Source organism: Enoplosus armatus, chromosome 12 (genome assembly GCF_043641665.1).
Source record: "Enoplosus armatus isolate fEnoArm2 chromosome 12, fEnoArm2.hap1, whole genome shotgun sequence".
Classification (NCBI taxonomy): Eukaryota; Metazoa; Chordata; class Actinopteri; order Centrarchiformes; family Enoplosidae; genus Enoplosus; species Enoplosus armatus.
In genome coordinates, this window is record NC_092191.1 from 16698161 (window position 1) to 16704746 (window position 6586).

Consider the following 6586-nt stretch of genomic DNA (forward strand, 5'->3'; position numbering starts at 1 on the left):
CAGGCGGAGATGCCAGTCTCTTGCAAACCGACACCTCTTCAAAGGGCTGCGAGTCTGCCAACCACGCAGAGGTATCGTCTTTCTGACCTGAGTTCAAAAGGCAACGCTCGTTCTCACATTTAAAGCCGATTGGATGTTTAGCTTGACAGTGCTATAAATGAAGAAATACTTTCAGATACATTCAAGCGTCTGCACTTGTAATTCAAGATAAATAAATAGAGCAGGATACTGGCAAAATGTGCAGTCTTTTTTTGTTTGTACCTGTGTACAGCCAAAGAAGTGCAACTTTTTTTCCCACCACTGGAATGCTCTGAGGTATAGGAAGAAGGAAATTATGAGCATTCCCATTTCTCACTTTTCAAGATGTCTTGGATGCAACACTGTTGTGCACAGAATTTCCCTGCCTTCACGTGATGTCGGAAACAAAAGTATGTAGCCAACATGTTCAACTGCAGAAACATGGAGGATTTCTTGAGGATGAAGAAGCTAGCTATTTGAGGGTGAGGGTTGAACTCATTTCCAGGCTAGCTAGAAAGAATTAAAGAAAAACTGGGAACAAGATACCTTTTTTTACCATCACCTGCAAGAAATGTATGGATGAGCGGTGTGTCGTCTGATGATTAGATACATAGATAGATAGAGAGATTAGATTAGAAGACAACTGTAACAAGAAAAGTGTAGTAATGTAATGATCCAAATAGTCAAAGCACATAGTTATTAGCCTTCAGACTTCAACCCAATGAGCCAAACTGATAATTTGAAAAAGTATTACACATTACAGTATGTTGTCTGTATGACACCCACGCATGGCCTACATGCTGTTTGTCATCATGCTGTGTGGAAAATATTGCTCCTACTGACAGCTTTATGACTACTTCACACAGCATTTTCATGCTGTCATGGCCAAGAAAAAAAACAAGATGGCAATAAAACGCTCCTGTTGCCTATTAAGCCATAGTGAAATAGTGAAATTTAACCATAGTGAGGTTTACCATTGATCGTGTGTCATGGCTCCTATTGTACGGACTGAACAGAAGCATGACATTTTCTTTGTCTTCACAAACTGAAAAAATACCTAATTTGTCTACAATACAGGATATGGTAACGACATAAACAATTTAAGTCTGTCAGCTTGAGTCAAAAGAATTAACAGTCAGATGTTAGTACTGTATCTTCCAAAACATGGCCGAGGCTGCACTTTATTAGGTTGCTAGTTTGTTAATAGCTAACTCCTGTCTGCAGACACAGTTTAAAATAAAATGAATAAGTGCTTCCTTGTTTGGCCTGTTTATCATGTTTGTATATTAACACCAAATTGTAATATATTGGGAAATTACAGTCAGTGTATCCTGAAAGTAAGTGGAGGAACACACACACACACACACACACACACTGAGGTGGAGATTAGATGACTGCTCCAACAAAGCATTAGTTAATCCAGTTTAAAGCAGTTAGAATCAATGTTTTTATATCAACAATGGATCCCATTACTACTTGTAAATGATTATATGTGACAAACTCACAGATAATTATCCTGCGACTCTGCAGTTCCCCTCAGCTCTTCGTCTTTCAGCTCATTGTTTTGGTTTCTGGCCCACAAATTTACTGTTTGGGTTCTCTCTCACCGCTGTCATTGCATCGTTTTCGGATGCAAGAGAGAAAAAATAAATAAAACACTGTATGATACCTGTCCAGCACCAACGGCAGACAAACAGCTAGCCTGGTTGTGTTTCCTGAAATGTCAAACTGTTTTTTTAAAGCTATAACGGATGAGAGTTTCAGTATAGAAAAGTTCGGAAAAGGCAAAATGGGGATCCAATACATACAGCAACAGTTGACTCTGTTCTACCATTACACATGTACATGGTGATTTACATCGTGCGTCAAACCTTCACAATGGGAATGAAAGTAGGCTCATTAGTTTAACATTAACAGGTAGTTGACGTGCTCCAGTGAAGTGGACCCGTCCAATATTCAGCTTCGCCATGTCTCCTGTAAGTGAGCTGTTCCCACATATTTCCATGTTCTCTGTGACCGCTCCACTTCTCCTGCAGCGCAGTCAGACACACTTCTATAAACAAACTGAATAGTGTCCTTCCCTTGTTAGTTGACACTGTATAATCTAATTGTCAGTATATTGACTCACTAAATGTTGGCATTGGGTCTAAGCCCAGCACTAAACATGACAAGGAGTGAGTTTATTGTCGTATAAAATTAACAGAGCACACTTGGACTACATTTTAATAAATTGCTGTGAAGAAAAGTGTAAAGTAAACACTCTGACAGGCGTCTTCTATTGAATTTAAATCTCATATTGGTCATATTTGTACTTCCTAACATCATATATTACTTTTTAATGTCATATCATGGACTTAACATGCTGAAATAACATTGCGGCTTTCAATCTGCAAACTTACAAAAACAACATCAATTCAAACCGCCTCACTCAAGAGTGAGAAGATTGAACATGAAAACATATATCAGCTCGCAAATGCCTGTTTTATCTCAGGACTCATTCCTGGTGTGTGATCACACATTCTGTACGTGTGTGTGTGTGTGTGTGTGTGTGTGTGTGTGGGAGAGCTGGTGGATTTTGTTTACTTTAGAGGAAAGTGAAATGCCGGGGTCGCCTATATTCAAACTGACAGGCCCATTTGGAAGCAATCATCAAATGTGTCATGGAAAAACCGCTATGTCATGGTGCAAGGGACGTCAAGACTTTTTGCCAGCATCAATATTTTCCTTCAAGGCTGGCAATGGATGTCGTTTTGACTGGGCTCATGTGCATCAAGTTCCTCTCGACAAGTCTACAGGTCGTTTTCCGGAGAGTTTGCAGTAAGATGAATAATTGTCTCTCTCCCTCTCTCTCTTTCCTCTGACACACACACACACACATGATCCAAAGTGTAACGTGATCGACAAACAGGGACAAAAGAGAGGAAGAGTTTTATCAGTGTCACCTCCTCCAGATAGGAAGTTCAGGTAATTAGCCGCACTCACCTCAAGGGAGGGCCAATATCCTGTTTGAAGAGAGCACTGTTCTGACTCACTGATCCTGAGGGCAAAACACACACACACACACACACACACAGGCCCTCCTAACTTTTGGAGACCGCCTTGGATGGTGTGATGGGCAAAGGATCTAATCTTCCTGCCTGAATAGTTTGCATCCTCCCACCTGAGACATCGTCACATTGATCAATGATTTGAGCCGTAAACATTCCAGCTTATTCTCAAACAGCCTTCTCCACTGAAGGGACAAATCTAATCAAACACAGATGTGACTCTCCACAGTGGAACAACTGTGCTATGACATATTACGCTCTCACTCACACACACACACACACACACACACACACACACACACACACACACACACACAAATCGCTTAATCACATGATCACAAGGGTCAGCTCGGCGGTATGAGACCTGGTATTGTTAGCCAGGTGGAAACGCTATGCTGGTGAGTAGTACGCTACTAGCCTAAGCAGGGATAAGCTGATTTGTTTCACTGACTGCAGCCCTCTGGCCTCCCCTCCCCTCAGAGGATCAAACACCTCCCCAGCCATTAAGGATGTGCGAGGATACACACAGACTGATGATGATCCATTCACAGAGTGCTGATCCAGTCGTCTCTTGTGACGCTGTTGAGGTGCACACTCAAAAGTAAAACCCTGTAGATCCCCAGTGTCACTGACATACACAGCACCACTTTGGGAAGAAAACAACAATGAAAAGAAAGACAACTAGAATAAACATGACATAAACGAGTCACCCACAGCATCACCACAGCAATTAAGCACAGTTTGATCCAATGAAAACCATGCTCTCAACCTAACCCTCTATAATCCAATTTTTACTTAACCTCCACATAGCAGCTGGACTCCCTGTGCACTAACCGCATTGAGGTACTTACGGCATACACAGTCAGACATCAAAATACCATCACCTCACAGGACAGGCTCTCGAATAAATGTTGAAAATAAAGCGACCACCTTTAACCGTGGAAAATAATATTTATCTGAGCGCCGATTGCTGATACCGTCTGAGACACGTTCTGTAAAAGCAGCTCCCATAAACACTCCATGTAAACACTGTGATACTTTTAAACGGGCCCAACACTGAACTACACAGAGATCCTCCCTTTTCACTCTGTAGTGGTCTGACCACTCATCTCCTTAGATGTGCTTCTTCACCTCCCACATTTTTCACTCACACGCACACAGACTGACTTCACTATGTAAATGTACTAATTCACTATATTTCTAAGTGCTCACACGACGCTGGCTTTCCCACCATAATACTTTATATAGTTCATCATAGAATTTAGCTGTTGATTGTCATAGCACCACCTCCACACCATGTAGAGGAGTCAAACATTACTAGGCCATGTCGTGCATTCACTGTAAACCTGAAGTTATCGTGTCTATATTATAAAGAGGATGGAGTTTTCACTGGAAACAGCTTTACTGGATCACAAAATATACTGTGTATCTGTTCAGCATTACAGCAGTGGTGGATCCTCAGAAAAGTATCAATACTACATTGTAAAAATACTCCCTTACAAGTAAAAGTACTTTCTTTGCAGGAAATCTGTGATTGATATATTGAAACAATTGACATTATAATACAGATTCATCAATGCTGAAGCAGCTTTTTATTGATGTAGCTGGTCATGGTAATGCTAGTTTTAGTCCACTTAGTTACATTCCACCACTGCATTACACATGTTTTATGATATATAAAAATACTCTGCTTTGAATATTTTGTTTTCCACTAAAGAATTTCAAATGCCTTTCAAGATTCTTAAAACATCATACATCTACTTTCTTCTCCCTCATCGAAAAATCTATGAATATGCAAATATTTTAACTGCTGGACACAAGATCTCTCCTATGTCACTGAAAAGTCCATCATCAGTGTACGAGCACTGCAGGTTTCAAGCTTCCACATATATCTTAAGTGTAAGTTGTATCCTGACGTGCAGGTACATTGCTGAAGAGGTGTGACGGCTGACATACACGTCACTCCCTCCACGGCCTGTTGCAGAAGAGTGAATCCGCCTTTACTCTGTCACACGGTGCTTTCTTGTGTCTCGCTGTTGACTGTCCACAATAGAAGTCCTTGTTGAAGCAACATAGGCACGTCACTTTTGGCCATTAAGAATTGAAGGGGAAATTATTCTGTTCTCTGGGAGCCAGACAATAATGACATTAAAATAAATGGGATACCATTTAAATAGAAGGCTGGTAGAAGTAAATCTTTTTAGGAGAGAGTGCACCACAGATTTTAGTAAAGGTAGGGGGGAAGGGAATGCTCACTAAGCACCTAATCCACCACATTCTTGTTAGAGGTCTGAGTCTGAATTCAGGCAGGCTTCAATGCCGTGCACTGTGATAGGAGGGGTTGCAAAAGGCTGAGGTAATTGGATTGGAATACGGCATTGAGTGTCAGACAACAAAAGATATCCATCTCTCTCATGGCCGTTCAGCTCTTTTGTTGTGGGCTGGAATTTATTTGGTCATTCACTCTACTCTTCCTGAGCCCAGCGAGGACAGAAGAACAGGGGCAGGCCACCAGGACTGGCTCAGTCTGGTGGTCTCGTATGCGGGCCAGTGGAGTCACAGCGCCTGTGCAGCCGCTGTGTGGGGATGTGTGAACCACGGATCCCCCAAAGCCCAGGGGTCATTTGTGTGATCATTACCATAATCACATTAAGGCTGCAGGAGATTAGCACCATGGCCTCAGAGGAGAAACCCTGTCTGTGCTCCATGACGACTACAGACCAAGCTTACAGGGAGCAGTGAACGCGCTGCTTAGATACCTATTAGCTGTAAGATAGACAAGCAAACTGGCAGTCAAGTGGAAGAGCTGGATAAAGCAAGGAGGCATCCTTCCACGGCTTGTCCTTTCTGCAAAATGTAGTTTTTTTCTGAAAATAGAGACATCGGTTTTAAATATGCTACTTTTTAAAATTGTGTATTCTGTACATCATCTAAATGTCTCGCTGACCAGTAGATTAATTCAACAGGATTGTATGTCTCATGGCCTTTTTTCCATAGATGTTCAGTACCACCACCACTCTCCCCCACCCCAACACAAGTATCACCTCTGGGCAGATTACGGGGGCACGGCAGACAGGATCCCGCCCCCCAAACCAATCTACAATCTCTAGACTCAATTTAGGCTTTTGTGCAGAAAAAAAAATCTCCCTAGGGTTTAAAACTTCTCCAATTAACCCTAATTACCCAGAGAGTGCATTTCAATGAGGCCTGTAACCTGAGATGTCTATCAGGTTAGCGGCTGAGGCGGGCGGGGAGGAACCTTTCATCTTGAAGTTCAACCACAGGAAACGTGACATCTGAATATTGACAGCAGTGATTTAAGATGGAGGAAATAACACTTAGAAGCTTTCCTCTTTGAATATAAATATATTTTAACCCAATACTACACCTACTACTACTACTACTACTACTAATAAACAAGGTATTTCAAGGCAAATACTTGAGGACATTTGGGGCTGCCCCTGCAGAAGCTACCGTGCACATCTCTGTGTCACTGAGGCATCTAAACTAAAGATAAGATA